Source organism: Triticum dicoccoides, chromosome 1A, assembly GCF_002162155.2.
Source record: "Triticum dicoccoides isolate Atlit2015 ecotype Zavitan chromosome 1A, WEW_v2.0, whole genome shotgun sequence".
NCBI lineage: Eukaryota > Viridiplantae > Streptophyta > Magnoliopsida > Poales > Poaceae > Triticum > Triticum dicoccoides.
Genome location: NC_041380.1, coordinates 109,970,201 through 109,988,628, shown reverse-complemented (window position 1 = coordinate 109,988,628; position 18,428 = coordinate 109,970,201).

The window sequence follows — 18,428 nt, the reverse complement described above, 5'->3', positions numbered from 1 at the left end:
TCCATAGTAGTGTATTGTGTGGTGATTAGTGGACTCGTGTACGTTGTTTCACCTCCAGAGTTTCTGGTAGTCGTAGAACAGGATAGCCACAGAGTCAAAGCTGGCTTGCTGCAACTAAACCCCACATTACCCTCTTGATACAAAAGCATGTACGATAGGATCTGATGTAAGTCTTGCTGAGTACCTTTGTACTCATGTTGCTTTATTTATGTTTTTGCAGCGGAGACTTCGGTCTTACTAGTGTTCTCGTGGACTTCGACTAGTAGCTAGTACCTCAGCTACGATCTTGATCGGATGGTGTAGAGAGTCAGGCTCTTCAGCCTTTTCATTTGTAGATGTCTGTACTTAGACATGTAATGCTTCCGCTTGTTGCTTGATTGCTCTGACTGTTGGGTCATGTGACCCCTGTTTGTAATAATGCTGTGACGGCTCTTCCGAGCCTTTATCTATATGAGTTGTTGAGTTATGCTGTGATGCCATGTTGTACAGCACATACTTGCATGTTATGCGTACGTGTAATGTGTATTGCTATGTGTGGGATCTGACTATCTGACTATATAGGAATTCCGCAGCCGATCAACGGTTGGATCTTCCAAAGGACGTCTGAGCTAGAAGCTGGAGACCACGCCCTAAACTCATCCAAATCCCATCCAGATTTGACAGGGCTTCGGTATATCGTAGATTGCCAGAGATTCCTCCATTGGAACTCGACGAAATTTTCCAGGGGTGTTATAGACCCAATTCCGCACAATTCCACCGAAGCGATCGTCAAAGCGATACTCGAGGAGGTGGTGGCGACAGATATGAGTTCACTGTCCAAAAAGAACAGCATGGTCGCTTGAGGGAAATGTTGACGTTGAGTCCCCGAGCTCCATATATAATTCCTCCGTGATCTTGATAGAGATCGGAGTTGATGTTTGATGAAGGCCGTCGTCCGAACATGGTGATCCGAACACGGGGCGCAATTCTTGGTCGAACCAAGGTGACCAGTCGAACTGGTGACGAAGACGCCGAAGTCGCAGTTGATCTACAGGTGAGCCATCGATCCTTTTGTTGATCACACAGCACAACTCTCAATGAAAGCACCAATGTCGGTGTCAAAACCGACGGATCTCGGGTAGGGGCTCCCGAACTGTGCGTCTTGGATCGATGGTAACAGGAGGCAGGGGACACGAAGTTTTACCCAGGTTCGGGCCCTCTTGAGGGGGGTAAAACCCTACGTCTTGCTTGATTAATATTGATGATATGGGTAGTACAAGAGTAGATCTATCACGAGATCAAGGAGGCTAAACCCTAGAAGCTAGCCTATGGTATGAATGTTGTATATGGAGTTGTATATTCTATCGACTAGTCTGGCCCTGGTTTATATAATGCACCAGAGGCCTAGGTTAACAAGAGTCCTAGCCGAATACGCCAATGGGGAGAAGTCCTTGTCTTGATCGCCAAGTCTTGTGGAATCTTCCTTGTATGCAGCAGTTGTCCGAACTGGCCCATGAGTATACGGCCACGGGGGTCCTCTGCCCAATCTATCAGATCAGGAGACGACGTGGTGAGTACCTCCTAGTCCAGGACACCATCAGTACTGTAATGAACTCATTCTTTATTTATATTGGTGTTAAACCTACCGTATTCCAAATTTGCTATGGTTTATAAACTCCATTACTAGCCATAGATTCATCAAAATAAGAAAACAACACAATGAAAACAGAATCTGTCAAAAACAGAACAATATGTAGTAATCTAGATCAAACGTATACTTCTGGAACCCCAAAAATTCTAAAATAAATTTCTGGGCATGAGGAATTTATCTATTAATCATCTGCAAAAAAATTAACTAAATATCACTCTCCAGTAAAACATAGCAGCAAATCACGTGAGCGCTAAAGTTTCTGTTTTTACAACAAGATCGCAAAGACTTTCCCCCAAGTCTTCCCAAAGGTTCTACTTGGAACAAACACTAATTAAAAGCATAAAACCACATCTAAACAGAGGCTATATGAATTATAACTAAAAAGAAACAAATAAAATTGGGTTGCCTCCCAACAAGCGCTATCGTTTAACGCCCCTAGCTAGGCATGATGATTTCAATGATGCTCACATAAAAGATAAGGATTGAAATATAAAGAGAGGATCATGAATAATATGACTAGCACATTTAAGTCTAACCCACTTCCTATGCATAGGGATTTTTGAGCAAACAACTTATGGGAACAATAATCAACTAGCATAGGAAGGCAAACCAAGCATAACTTTAAAACTTTAAGCACATAGAGAGGAAACTTGATATTATTGCAATTCCTATAAGCATATATTCCTACCTCATAATAATTTTCAGTAGCATCATGAATGAATTCAACAATATAAATATCACATAAACCATTCTTTTCATGATCTAAAAGCATAGAAAATTTACTACTCTCCCCATAAGCAAAATTCTTCTCATTCGGAATAGTGGGAGTATCATAAGAAACTCGAATACTACAAATTGTTTCCATGTTAAAAGAGTAATATTCAGGAAAAGGGTAATCATAATCATGACAAGTTTTAATATAATCATCACTACCTTTTATAGCATATGTGTCATCACAATAATCATCATAAGTAGCAACTTTGTTCTCATCATAATCAATTGAAACCTCTTCCAAGATAGTGGAATCATTACTAAATAAAGACATGACCTCTCCAAATCCACTTTCATAATTGTCACAATAAGATTCAACACCCTCCAAAATAGTGGGATCATTACTTCCTAAATTTGACACTCTTCCAAACCCACTTTCATCAATATAATCATCATAAATAGGAGGCATGCTATCATCATAATAAATTTGCTCATCAAAACTTGGGAGACAAAAATATCATCTTCATCAAACATAGCATCCCCAAGCTTGTGGCTTTGCATGTCATTAGCATCATGGATATTCAAGGAATTCATACTAACAACATTGCAATCATGCTCATCATACAAACATTTAGTGCTAAACATTCTAATGCATTCTTCTTCTAACACTTTGGCATAATTATCTGAATCCTTATTTTCATGAAAGGCATTAAAAAGATGAAGCATATGAGGTATTCTCAATTCCATTTTTAGTTTTCTTTTATAGACTAAACTAGTGATAAAACAAGAAACTAAAAGATTCGATTGCAAGATCTAAAGATATACCTTCAAGCACTAACCTCCCCGGCAACAGCGCCAGAAAAGAGCTTGATGTCTACTACACAACCTTGTTCTTGTAGACGTTGTTGGGCCTCCAAGTGCACAGGTTTGTAGGACAGTAGCAAATTTCCCTCAAGTGGATGACCTAAGGTTTATCAATCTGTGGGAGGCGTAGGATCAAGATGGTCTCTCTCAAACAACCCTGCAACCAAATAACAAAGAATCTCTTGTGTCCCCAACACACCCAATACAATGGTAAATTGTATAGGTGCACTAGTTCGGCAAAGAGATGGTGATACAAGTGCAGTATGGATGGTAGATAAAGGTTTTTGTTATCTGAAAATATAAAAACAGAAAGGTAACTAATGATAAAAGTGAGCACAAACGGTATTGCAATGCGTTGAAACAAGGCCTAGGGTTCATACTATCACTAGTGCAAGTTCTCTCAACAATAATAACATAATTGGATCATATAACTATCCCTCAACATGCAACAAAGAGTCACTCCAAAGTCACTAATAGAGGAGAACAAACGAAGAGATTATTGTAGGGTACGAAACCACCTCAAAGTTATTCTTTCTAATCGATCTATTCAAGAGTTCGTACTAAAAAAACACCTTAAGACACAAATCAACCAAAACCGTAATGTCACCTAGATACTCCAATGTCACCTCAAGTATCCGTGGGTATGATTATACTATATGCATCACACAATCTGAGATTCATCTATTCAACCAACACAAAGAACTTCAAAGAGTGCCCTAAAGTTTCTACCGGAGAGTCAAGACGAAAACGTGTGCCACCCCCTATGCATAAGTTCACGAGGTCACGGAACTCGCAAGTTGATCACCAAAACATACATCAAGTGGATCACATGATATCCCATTGTCACCACAGATAAGCACATGCAAGACATACATCAAGTGTTCTCAAATCCTTAAAGACTCAATACGATAAGATAACTTCAAAGGGAAAACTCAATCCATTACAAGAGAGTAGAGGGGGAGAAACATCATAAGATCCAACTGTAATAGCAAAGCTCGCGATACATCAAGATCGTGCCAAATCAAGAACACGAGAGAGAGAGAGATCAAACACATAGCTACTGGTACATACCCTCAGCCCCGAGGGTGAACTACTTCCTCCTCATCATGGAGAGCACCGGGATGATGAAGATGGCCACCAGAGAGGGATTCTCCCCTTCAGCAGGGTGCCGGAACGGGTCTAGATTGGTTTTCGGTGGCTACGGAGGCTTCCGGAGGCGGAACTCCTGATCTAGGTTTCTTTCTGGAAGCTTTGGGTTATATAAGAGGTGTTGGAGTCAGGAACAAGGCAGGGGGTTCTCCGGGCTTTCCACGAGGCAGGGAGGCGCGCCCCCAACCCTCGTGGGCAGCCCCGGACTCTTCTGGCCCAACTCTGTTTCTCCGTGTCCTTCTTCTAGTCCAAAAATGAGTCCCGTGAAGTTTCAGGTCAATTGGACTCCGTTTGGTTTTCCTTTTCTGCGATACTCAAAAACAAGGAAAAACAGAAACTGGCACTGGGCTCTAGGTTAATAGGTTAGTCCCAAAAATCATATAAAATAGCATATAACACATCCAAGGTGGATAATATAATACCATGGAACAATAAAAAATTATAGATACGTTGGAGACGTATCAGCCATCAAGACCCCGGACACTGCTAAACGAGTCCGGCCCACTCTGCAGAATGACAACTCGGTGAATCCAGAGCTAGACTAGCAGTTTGGCCTCCGCCGATCGCCCACACAATCGTGACATATGTACCGCGTGTGCATATTTGCACACTCAAAATACCTTGGGCAACGACGGAGGCACACTGCGGATAAGGTCTATAGTGCGGCTTGGCCATTTTTGGACCTTAACTTTTCTTCTTTGATCTTTTCTCCCTCATACTACATGTTCATCAAAACCTAGCTACCCCACGGTTGTGCATGGGATCTTTCCGAGCCCCTTTTCGTATAAACGACTGTCAACCGCTCCTCTCAAAGGATTTTCTACCAAGGAGAAACGGCGCAGATGTGAGGCAGGGTATCAATTGGATCTTCAAGACTATCCTTTCTTTTTAGGCCCTCTATATAGCTTCCCCTTGTTTATAAATTTTTGGCATGTAAAATAGCCTTGATGTCTATGGCATTATCTGTAATAGCATGTTCTGAGTTTCAATCAAATTATAATGGAAACAGTTTTTGGCCAACCCATGTCCGGTATTGGTTTATTTCATAACCTGTATTCCCTCCTTGCTTCAGATTGCCATATATACTTTGGTCCGGCCTAAATGTCGGGGGCTCTATTCGGCCACGTATATGTTCAAAAGTACGAATACTTTTAGGGTATACTTCGGCGTCCCGAATATTGCATTATATGCATCAGCTCTGAATCATGTATTTGGTCTACAGTTCGGTTGCCCGGCTCATGTGATTACCACCTTACGTTCCGCTAGTTAGGCTAAGGTAGTAAAGGGAGAACTACTGCGATTGTGTTTCTGGTTCATTCGGTCAAACACCCCAGTAGAGAAAGCCGAAAACTGACTGTCGTGATAGCGCGAGAGTTGGTCGGCGATTCGGTGACTAACTACAAATCTTTTGTGATTTACTTCGTATTATACGAAGGGCTGGCCTTTGCCCAGTCATGCGATAAAGCGATCCTAGTTTGGAGGGCCGCATACGCACCAGGGGCTAGTCCTTAGCCCCACCGTCAAACTCCTATGGCTAAGTGAAAGTAATAAAGCCACATAGTCTAATTGCCTAGTTCACTGCGCAGACACCTCCTTTACGGACCAAGATATTGGATCAAGTGTGATCGTGCGCTATATCGAACACCCCTATAGCATCTACGTGGGGGCTGAAGCCGATGACTGGAAAACTTTCAGAATTGAAATGACCGCACAGGAGGAAAATAATTTCAGATAAAGGCATAAATATGTTACAAGCCTTGGTTCATAAAACAAAGTCTGGATAACCCTGATACAGTCACTCAAACATGACATCCTTTGAGCATTGGCCCTCTACTATTCGGGCACCCGCCAGGACATCGTCAAAGTACCTCTTTGGCTTGTGGTGGTCCTTGCCTTCGGGTGGGCCTTAGGTTGCCACGACAGTGGCCTTTATCTTCTCCCAGTGCATCTTGAGACGGGCAAAGGCCATCCGCGCACCTTCTATGCACGCTGAGCGCTTCATAGCTTCAACTTGAGGCAGCGCATCACCGAGTCGCCTCACCAAGCCGAAGTAGCTGTAGGCCAAAGCCGAACTATGATGTCCTTCATGGCCAGGCCGAACATCCTATGCAGCTCCGATAGTTGCATCATCTGGTTGTTCAATAGCGCCGGACGCTCCGGCGCCAGGAACTGTGACCAGAAAAGCTTCTCTATTGTGTTCCCCTCCTGAGCTCGGAAGAACTACGTGGCGTCGGCAGCACTACTCGGAAGATCCGCAAAGGCTTCTGGAGAACTCCACAGTTGAGTGATCAAGGCATATCTTTCACCCCCAAATATACTCTACAAAAGAAAGGGCATAACAGCCGCTATCTGCTTGGCCTGCCGAATCTCTTCATGAGCACTCCGGGACTCGGTCTATGCCTCCTTGGCCTCATGGAGGGCTTTGATGAGTTCGTCCTCTTGGGAGGTAGTCTTATCCTCCAAAGCCTCGCATTTGCCGATGGCGTCATTCAGCTCTTTCTCCAGTTCGTCCACCCTCTCTTCGTGCTGGCGGCTGGCGACCTGTTCGGTCTTTAATTCCACAGCTTCTTTGTCAGCGGCCGCTTTGCTTGCCTTCGCCTCCTCCTTGGCTTGAGCAAGGGCGCTCTTGAGGGTCTCGACCTCGGCCGCGCTACATGCACTCATAATTATAGCAGTACATGAGTTACACTCTGAATTTGCACATCACTTCAGATGTATGATCAAACTCTTTTCAACGTACACACATACCTTGCGCCTCATCAAACCGCTTGTTAATGCACTCGATCTCATCATCAGCCAGCTTCAATTTCCAATTGAGTTCGAAAACTTCAACGTCCCGGGCGGTTGTCGCCAACAGGGAAGCCTGTTGTAAAATAGAAAAGTACGTCACCTCTTCCAAATACTATGTGATCCTCTGTTCGGCCTTTTTCAAAACTGAACAGAGTTTCAGGGGTTACTATCTATATACAGGTATATTTCCTTCACATGAAAAGCGTCTAGAGCATTACGTCGCATACCTCGAAGCCGGTTAGCAGGCTGGTGAAGGCTTGCCCGCTCTTGGTGGACTGAACCTTCTCAACCACCACACCCATCAGGGTACGGTGCTCCTCCACGATGGAAGCACGTCGTAGTGCTTCCACCAGAGCATTCAGCGCCTCCAGATTAGTGGAGGTCACCGTCGGAGAGTATGTCCCCTTCCTTCAAAGGGGGCTTCTCACCCAATTCCGGAGCCGTATGGGTCTCCGGAATGGTGTCCGACTGGGGGTCGGACTGGTCAGGGCCCCCACCATCGGTCGCCATGGGGATCGCACCCCCCATGTCTTCGGCAGCCTCGCCCACTCCTCCGCGGCTTGGAGAGGTCCTTCGGGACAACACCTCGGTGTCATCTGTGATGATGGGCGGAGAGGCTCGTGGAGGCGTCTCGCTCTCTGCCATCTCGGGCGGCAGAGAACTCCTGTCAGATAGTGAAGGGTTGGGGAAGTCGTGAGTGCTACCTCTTGAGCACTGCATTGGTTTTCCCTTGAAGAGAAAGGGCGATGCAGCAAAGTAGCGCAAGTATTTCCCTCAGTTTTTGAGAACCAAGGTATCAATCCAGTAGGAGACTACATGCAAGTCCCTAATACCTACACAAAGGAATAAGAACCTCGCAACCAACGCGATAAAGGGGTTGTCAATCCCTTCACGGTCACTTACGAGAGTGAGATCTGATAGAGATAATAATAATAAGATAAATATTTTTTGTATTTTTATGATATATATTGGAAAATAAAGATTGCAAAATAAACGGTGCCAAAAATAGCTTGTTGACGGAAGATTAATATAAAGGAGAATAGACCCCGGGGCCATAGGTTTCACTAGTGGCTTCTCTCAAGATAGCATAAGTATTATGGTGGGTGAACAAATTATTGTCGAGCAATTGATAGAAAAGTGCATAATTATGAGAATATCTAGGCATGATCATGTATATAGGCATCACGTCCGCGGCAAGTAAACCAAAATGATTCTGCATCTACTACTATTACTCCACACATCGACCGCTATCCAGCATGCATCTAGAGTATTAAGTTCATAAGAACGGAGTAATGCATTAGGCTAGATGACATGATGTAGAGGGATAAACTCAAGCAATATGATATAAACCCCATCTTTTTATGCTCGATGGCAACAATACAATACGTGCCTTGCTGCCCCTGCTGTCATTGGGAAAGGACACCGCAAGAGATTGAACCCAAAGCTAAGCACTTCTCCCATTGCAAGAAAGAACAATCTAGTTGGCCAAACCAAACTGATAATTCAAAGAGACTTGCAAAGATAACCAATCATATATAAAAGATTTCAGAGAAGAATCAAATATTGTTCATAGGTAAACTTGATCATAAACCCACAATTCATTGGATCTCGACAAACACACCACAAAAGGAGTTACATCGAATAGATCTCCAAGAAGATTGAGGAGAACATTGTACTGAGATCCAAAGATAGAGAAGAATCCATCTAGATAATAACTATGGACCCGAAGTTCTGAGGTAAACTACTCACACATCATCGGAGGGGCCATGGAGTTGATTTAGAGGCCCTCCATGATCGATTCCCCCTCCGGCGGAGCTCCGGAAAAGGCCCCAAGATGGGATCTCTTGGGTACAGAAGGTTGTGGCGTGGAAATAGGGTTTCGTGGTTCCCCTGGCTGTTTTCGAGGTATATGAATATATATATATATAGGAGGAAAAAGTAGGTCGGTGGAGCCACGAGGGGCCCACGAGGGGGGATGGCGGACCCAGGGGGTAGGCGCGCCCCTGCCTCGTGGACTCCTCATTGGTTTCTTGACGTCCACTCTAAGTTCCCCGGATCACGCTTGTTCCAAAAATAACTCTCCTGAAGGTTTTATTCCATTTGGATTCCGTTTGATATTCCTTTTCTGCCAAACACTGAAATAGGCAAAAAGCCAGCAATTTGCGCTGGGCCTTGGGTTAGTAGGTTAGTCCCAAAAATAATATAGAAGTGTATAAATAAGCCCATTAACATCGAAAACAGATAATATAATAGCATGGAACAATAAAAAATTATAGATACGTTGGAGACGTATCAAGCATCCCCAAGCTTAATTCCTGCTCGTCCTCTAGTAGGTAAATGATAAAAATAGAATTTTTGATCTGGAATGCTACCTAGCATAATTCTCAATGTAATTTTCTTTATTATGGCATGAATGTTCAGATCCGAAAGATTCAAGACAAAAGTTTAATATTGACATAAAAATAATAATACTTCAAGCATACTAACAAAGCAATTATGTCTTATCAAAATAACATGGCCAAAGAAAGTTATCCCTACAAAGTTATATAGTCTGGCTATGCTCTATGTTCACTACACAAAGTATTTAAATCATGCAAAACCCCGATGACAAGCCAAGAAATTGTTTCATACTTTTGGTGTTCTCAAACTTTTTCAATCTTCATGCAATACATGAGCGTGAGCCATGGACATAACACTATATGTGTAATAGAATGGTGGTTGTGGAGAAGAGAAAAAGAAGAAGATAGTCTCACATCAACTAGGCATATCAATGGGCTATGGAGATGTCCATCAATAGGTATCAATGTGAGTGAGTAGGGATTGCCATGCAACGGATGCACTAGAGCTATAAGTGTATGAAAGCTCAAAAAGAAACTAAGTGGGTGTGCAACCAACTCGCTTGCTCACGAAGACCTACGACATTTTGAGGAAGCCCATCATTGGAATATATAAGCCAAGTTCTATAATGTAAAATTCCCACTAGTATATGAAAGTGACAACATATGAGACTCTCTATCATGAAGACCATGGTGCTACTTTGAAGCACAAGTGTGGAAAAAGGATAGTAACATTGTCCCTTCTCTCTTTTTCTCTCATTTTTTTCATTTTTTTTCATTTGGGCCTTCTTTTTTTATGGCCTTTTTCTTTCTTTCTTTCTTTTTTTCTTTCATCCGGAGTCTCATCCCGACTTGTGGGGGAATCATAGTCTCCATCATCCTTTCCTCACTTGGGACAATACTCTAATAATGATGATCATCACACTTTATTTACTTACAACTCAAGAATTACAACTCAATTCTTAGAACAAAATATGACTCTATGTGAATGCCTCCGGCGGTATACCGGGATATGCAATGACTCATGAGTGACATGTATGAAAGAATTATGAATGGTGGCTTTGCCACAAATACGATGTCAACTACATGATCATGCAAAGCAGTATGACAATGATGAAGCGTGTCATAGTAAACGGAACAGTGGAAAGTTGCATGGCAATATATCTCGGAATGGCCATTGAAATGACATAATAGGTAGGTATGGTGGCTGTTTTGAGGAAGGTGTATGGTGGGTTAACGGTACCACCGAAAGTTGCGCGGTACTAGAAAGGCTAGCAATGGTGGAAGGGTGAGAGTGCGTATAATCCATGGACTCAAAATTAGTCATAAAGAACTCACATACTTATTGCAAAAATTTATTAGTTATCAAAACAAAGTACTACGCGCATGCTCCTAGGGGGATAGATTGGTAGGAAAAGACCATCGCTCGTCCCCGACCGCCACTCGTAAGGAAGACAATCAATAAACAAATCATGCTCCGACTTCATCACATAACGGTTCACCATACGTGCATGCTACGGGAATCACAAACTTTAGAACAAGTATTTCTCAAATTTACAACTACTCAACTAGCATGACTCTAATATCACCATATTCATATCTCAAAACAATCATCAAGTATCAAACTTCTCATAGTATTCAATGCACTTTTGATGATAGTTTTTATTATACCTATCTTGGATGCCTATCATATTAGGACTAATTTTATAACCAAAGAAAATTACCATTCTGTTTTAGAGGACTCTCAAGATAATACAAGTTAAGAATGCGAGATCAATAATTTCTATAAAATAAAACCACTGCCGTGCTCTAAAAGGTATAAGCGAAGCACTAGAGCAAAATTATCTAGCTCAAAAGATATAAGTGAAGCACATAGAGTATTCTAATAAATTCCAATTCATGTGTGTCTCTCCCAAAAGGTGTGTACAGCAAGTATGATTGTGGTAAACTAAAAATCAAAGACTCAAATCATACAAGACGCTCCAAGCATATCATGCGGTGAATAAAAATATAGCCTCAAGTAAAGTTACCGATAGAAGAAGACGAAAGAGGGGATGCATTCCAGGGCATCCCCAAGCTTAGGCTCTTGGTTGTACTTTAATTTTACATTGGGGTGCCTTGGGCATCCCAAACTTAGGCTCTTGCCACTCCTTATTCCATAATCCATCAAATCTTTACCCAAAACTTAAAAACTTCACAACACAAAACTTAAACAGAAAATCTCATGAGCTCCGTTAGTATAAGAAAACAAACCACCACTTAAGGTACTGTAATGAAATCATTCTTTATTTATATTGGTGTTAAACCTACTGTATTCCAACTTCACTATGGTTCATAACCTCCGATACTAGCCATAGATTCCTCAAAATAAGCAAACAACACACGAAAAACAGAATCTGTCAAAAACAGAACAGTCTGTAGTAACCGGTATGTTTCGAATACTTCTGTAACCCCCAAAATTCTAAAATAAATTGCTGGAAGTGCTAAATTTATCTATTAATCATCTTCAAAATAATCAACTTAATCGCACTCTCCAGTAAAAAATGGAAGCGAATCTCGTGAGCGCTAAAGTTTCTGTTTTTTACAGCAAGATCGCAAAGACTTTCCCCAAGTCTTCCCAAAGGTTCTACTTGGCACAAACACTATTTAAAAGCATAAAACCACATATAAACAGAGGCTAGATGAATTATTTATTACTAAACAGAATTAAAAAGCAATGAACAAAAATAAAATTGGGTTGCCTCCCAACAAGCGCTATCGTTTAACGCCCCTAGCTAGGCATAAAAGCAAGAATAGATCTAAGTATTGTCATCTTTGGTATGCAATCTACAAGTGGCTCTCATAATAGATTCATAAGGTAATTTAATTTTCTTTCTCGGGAAGTGTTCCATGCCTTTTCTTAACGGAAATTGAAATCTAATATTTCGTTCTTTCATATCAATAATTGCACCAATCGTTCTAAGGAAAGGTCTACCAAGAATAATAGGACATGTAGGATTGCAATCATTATCAAGAACAACGAAATCTACGGGCACATAAGTACTATTTGCAACAATAAGAACATCATTAATCCTTTCCATAGGTTTCTTAATAGTGGAATCCGCATGGTGCAAGTTTAAAGAACAATAATCAAATTCACGAAAACCTAACACATCACACAAAGTTTTTGGAATCGTGGAAACACTAGAACCCAAATCACATAAAGCATAGCATTCATGATCTTCAATTTTAATTTTAATAGTAGGTTCCCACTCATCATAAAGTTTTCTAGGGATAGAAACTTCCAATTCAAGCTTTTCTTCATAATATTGCATTAAAGCATCACTGATTGCAACAAGGAAATACAATGTATTAAACAAAAAATTATCATAATTAAATTCCTTGAAATCCAAAATAGTGGGTTCATTGCTATGTAAAGTTTTGACCTCATCAATCCCACTTTTACCAATTTTTGCATCAAGATCTAGAAACTCTGAATCATTGGGACGCCTTTTAATTAAAGCTGACTCATCTCCAGTCCCATAATTATCAAGATTCATGTTGCAAAACAAAGATTTAATAGGGGACACATCAATCACTTTTAGATCTTCATCCTTATCATCATAAAAACTAAAAGAACACGTTTCACAAAGCAATCCTTTTTAGCATGAATCCTAGCGTTTCTTTCTTTGCACTCATAAATGGAAATTCTCATAGCTTTGAGAGACTCATTTATATCATGCTTAGGTGGAATAGATCTAAGTTTCGAAGAATCAACATCAAGAGATATTCTATCCATGTTCCTAGCCAACTCATCAATCTTAGACAATTTTTCTTCAATCAAAGCATTGAAACTCTTTTGCGAACTAATAATTTTTTTAATATTAGATTCAAAATCAGAGGGCATCTTATTATAATTTAAATAAGAATTGTTGTTGGAATTACCATAATTATTAGAGGAATTACTAGGAAATGACCTAGGATTAAAATTACCACTATATGTGTTACTACCAAAATTGTTCCTACCAACAAAATTCACATCCATAGATTCATTATTATTCTCAATCAAAGTAGACAAAGGCATATCATTAGGATCAGAATAAACACTCTTATTAACAAACAATTTCATAAGTTCATCCATCTTTCCACTCAAAACATTGATTTCTTCTATAGCATGCACCTTTTTACTAGTAGATCTTTCAGTGTGCCATTGAGAATAATTAACCATAATATTATCTAAGAGTTTAGTAGCTTCTCCTAAGGTGATTTTCACAAAAGTGCCTCCCGCGGCCGAATCTAAAAGATTCCTAGAAGCAAAATTCAATCCGGCATAAATTTTTTGTATAATCATCCAAAGATTCAAACCACGTGTGGGGCAATTACATATCATTAATTTCATCCTCCCCCATGCTTGTGCAACATGTTCATGATCAAGTTGCTTAAAATTCATAATATCGTTTCTAAGAGAGATGATCTTAGCGGGAGGAAAATACTTAGAGATAAAAGCATCTTTGCACTTATTCCATGAATCAATACTATTTTTAGGCAAAGAAGAAAACCAAGTTTTAGCACGATCTCTAAGTGAAAATGGAAATAGCTTCAATTTAACGATATAATTATCCACATCTTTCTTCTTTTGTATATCACACAGATCAACAAAGCTATTCAGACGGGTAGCGGCATCTTCACTAGGAAGGCCGGAAAACGGATCTTTCATGACAAGATTCAGCAAAGCGACATTAATCTCACAAGATTCAACATCGGCAAGAGGAGCAATCAGAGTGCTAATAAAATCATTATTGTTGGTATTGGAAAAGTCACACAATTTAGTATTATCTTGAGCCATTATGAAAAACAATCCAACACACGAGCACACAAGAAGCAAGCGAAAAGAGACGAACTTAGAAAAGAGAAGGGGAACGGAAAAGGATGGCGAATAAAATGGCAAGGGCGAAGTGGGGGAGAGGAAAACGAGAGGCAAATGGAAAATAATGTAATGCGAGGGATAAGAGTTTGTGATGGGTACTTGGTGTGCTTGACTTGTGGTAGATCTCCCCGGCAATAGCGCTAGAAATCCTTCTTGCTACCTCTTGAGCAGTGCTTTGGTTTTCCCTTGAAGAGGAAAGGGTGATGCAGCAAAGTAGCATAAGTATTTCCCTCAGTTTTTGAGAACCAAGGTATCAATCCAGTAGGAGACTACACGCAAGTCCCTCGTACCTACGAAAACGAATAAGAACCTCACAACCAATGCGATAAAGGGGTTGTCAATCCCTTCACGGTCACTTACGAGAGTGAGATCTGATAGATATAATAATAAGAAGAAAAATATTTTTGGTATTTTTATGATATAGATTGGAAAATAAAGATTGCAAAATAAACAGTGCCAGAAATAGCTTGTTGATGGAAGATTAATATAAACGAGAATAGACCCGGGGGCCATAGGTTTCACTAGTGGCTTCTCTCAAGATAGTATAAGTATTACGGTGGGTGAACAAATCATTGTCGAGCAATTGATAGAAAAGTGCATAATTATGAGAATATATATGCATGATCATGTATATAGGCATCACGTCCGCGACAAGTAGACCAAAATGATTCTGCATCTACTACTATTACTCCACACATCGACCGCTATCCAGCATGCATCTAGAGTATTAAGTTCATAAGAACAGAGTAATGCATTAGGCAAGATGACATGATGTAGAGGGATAAACTCAAGCAATATGATATAAACCCCATCTTTTTATCCTCGATGGCAACAATACAATACGTGCCTTTCTGCCCCTGCTGTCACTGGGAAAGGACACCGCAAGATTGAAACCAAAGCTAAGCACTTCTCCCATTGCAAGAAAGATCAATCTAGTAGGCCAAACCAAATTGATAATTGGAAGAGACTTGGAATGATAATCAATCATACATAAAATATTTCGGAGAAGAATCAAATATTGTTCATAGATAAACTTGATCATAAACCCACAATTCATCGGATCTCGACAAACACACCGCAAAAAGAGTTACATCAAACAGATCTCCAAGAAGATCGAGGATAACATTGTACAAAGATCCAAAGAGAGAGAAGAAGCCATCTAGCTAATAACTATGGACTCGAAGGTCTGAGGTAAACTACTCACACATCATCGGAGGGGCCATGGAGTTGATGTAGAGGCCCTCCGTGATCGATTCCCCCTCCGGCGAAGCTCCCAAAAAGGCACCAAGATGGGATCTCTTGGGTACAGAAGGTTGCGGCGGTGGAAATAGGGTTTCATGGTGCCCCTGGCTGTTTTCAGGGTATATGAATATATATATAGGAGGAAAAAGTAGGTTGGTGGAGCCACAAGGGGCCCACGAGGAGGAGGGCGCGCCCAGGGGGTAGGCACGCCCCCCTACCTCGTGGACTCCGTGTTGGTTGCTTGACGTCCACTCCAAGTTCCTTGGATCATGTTTGTTCAAAAAATAACTCCCCCGAAGTTTTTATTCCGTTTGGATTCCATTTGATATTCCTTTTCTGCGAAACACTGAAATAGGCAAAAAAAACAGCAATTTGCACTAGGCCTTGGGTTAGTAAGTTAGTCCTAAAAATAATATAAAAGTGTATAAATAAGCCCATTAACATCCAAAACAGATAATATAATAGCATGGAACAATCAAAAATTATAGATACGTTGGAGACGTATGAGCGAGGAGGGCTGAAATACACACAATATAATGTGTTATATTAAAAATGATAAAGGACAGAACACATGTAATAAATCCTTTGACACTTACGATTCGGCTAGGGGCTTCACCCTGGGAAGCCTCTCGGGGATGGGTTTGGCCTCTGAATCCGAACCATCCAACAGGGCCATCTTTCCTCTCTTGGGCGCCTCCTCCTCCGGGTCTGTGGAGGTTGCCCTCTTCTTCTTCCTCCCCTTAAGAGGGGAGTCTCTTTCCGCCTCCTCCTCTTCAGCTTTGTCTCCCTCATGGGAGGAGGGGATTTCGGTCTCTCCAGACACTATGTCCGAACTACCCTTGTAGCGGAGGCCGCCTTTGGCCTCCTTGCTCTTCTTCTTGGCCTTCTTCTCTGGCGCGCGATAAGGCACCGGGACCAGCATCTTTGTTAGCTGGGGTGTGGCCAGATCTTCAGGCAGTCATGCCGGACACTTTATCCGCTCCGCTTTTGCTATCCATCCCTATACGAGGGACGTAAAACTCATTATGTCTGAAAACTTATTGATCGAATATATATTCAGGAATAACACACTTACCGGTGTGGCCGGATTCTCGTTGTCAAGACCGATGTCTTCGGTCTTCTTCGGCTATGCTTTCTGGGCCTTGAAGAGTAGCTTCCATATATCTTCGTGCGTTGTGCCGAAGAAGTGCTTCAGGGTCCGAGGATCTTCCGAATTGAACTCCCACATATGGGAGGGCCGGAGTTGGCAGGGAAGAATCCGGCGGAAGAGCATCACCTGAATCACGTTGGTGAGACTGGTGTTCTTGCTTATCATGTTTGAGATGCACTTTTGCAGCATCAACACTTCTGTCGTGGATCCCCAGTCCGGACCCTTGGTGCTCCATGATGTGAGCTACGTAGGGGGTCTGGACCTGAACTCAGGAGTGGCTGCCCACTTGGAGTCGCGGGGTTCGGTGATGCAGAACCACTCCTCCTGCCACACCTTCACGGTCTCCATGAAGGCCCCTGTAGGCAAAATGGTGTTGGGAAGCTTGCTCACTATGGCACCGCCGCAGTCCGCATGCTGCCCGTCGACCACCTTCGGCTTCACATTGAAGACTTTTAGCCATAGGCCGAAGTGTGGGGGGATGCGGAGTAGCGCATCACACACGATGATAAACGCCGAGATGTGGAGGAAAGAATTTGGGGCAAGATCTTGGAAATCTAGCCCATAGTAGAACATGAGGCCATGGATAAGGTGTGGAGAGGAAACCCTAGCCTGCGGAGGAAGTGGGGGATGAATACCACCCTTTCGCCGGGCTCTGAAGTGGGGATGACTTGATCCTTAGCGGGGAGCCTATGTGCGATGTCCGTAGACAGATATCCCGCCTCCCAGATGTCACGACCGGTTTTCCAATAAAAATCTTTATTGAAAAGCCAATCTTTTAAGTCCAGTATGAGAGAAATCCTCCACACTGGCAGACAAATTCTTGATACAATAAGCCAGTAGCATAAAATATATTACAGGGTTGAACTGTGGTCGCTCAACCAAATTATTACAAGCACGCCAATAATCATACATAATGGCGGACAGGACACAGTGGTGTGGAGACATACTACTGACTCATGGATAGGTTGGTGGTGGAAAAACACAGCGGGAAGGGAAATACAAGACTCTAAGAATATCATTTCATCGAACGTCGGGGTGAGGCTCGATAAATTTATTTGGTAGCGGAAGCGGATATAAAACAGTGGCCAAATCCAGGGTCGCACGAGACTGACTGGGACTCCTCTAAGTGTCGGACTCGCTATCGAATTCTTCATCCATGAGATCTCCTTCGTCAGCATCTGGCCAAATCAACAAGCCAGTGAGTACTTTGAAAGTACTCGCAAGACAGTTCGGACGTAAGATATAACAAATGCATGCATGGATGCGACATGATTAATTCATCAATGCACATTAAAATAAAATTAGCATAACGGGGTAAGAAAAAGGGGAAACGGCGGTAGTCCGCCTGAAATCCCAACATAACACAAACAAAGACCGATCGGGTGTCTGAAGCGACGCCTCGAAAGGTGAACAAAATGAAAATAAGGAAAAAAGATGCCACAGTCGGGCGTCTTAGCGACACCACATAAAGGGCTTTTAAAAGAAATGCCACGGTCGGACGTCTGAGCGACATCGCAGAAAAGGGCTTTAAAAGAAATGCCACAGTCGGACGTCTGAGCGACATCGCAGAAAGGGCTTTAAAAGAAATGCCACAGTCGGACGTCTGACCGACATCGCAGAAAGGGCTTTAAAAGAAATGCCACAGTCGGA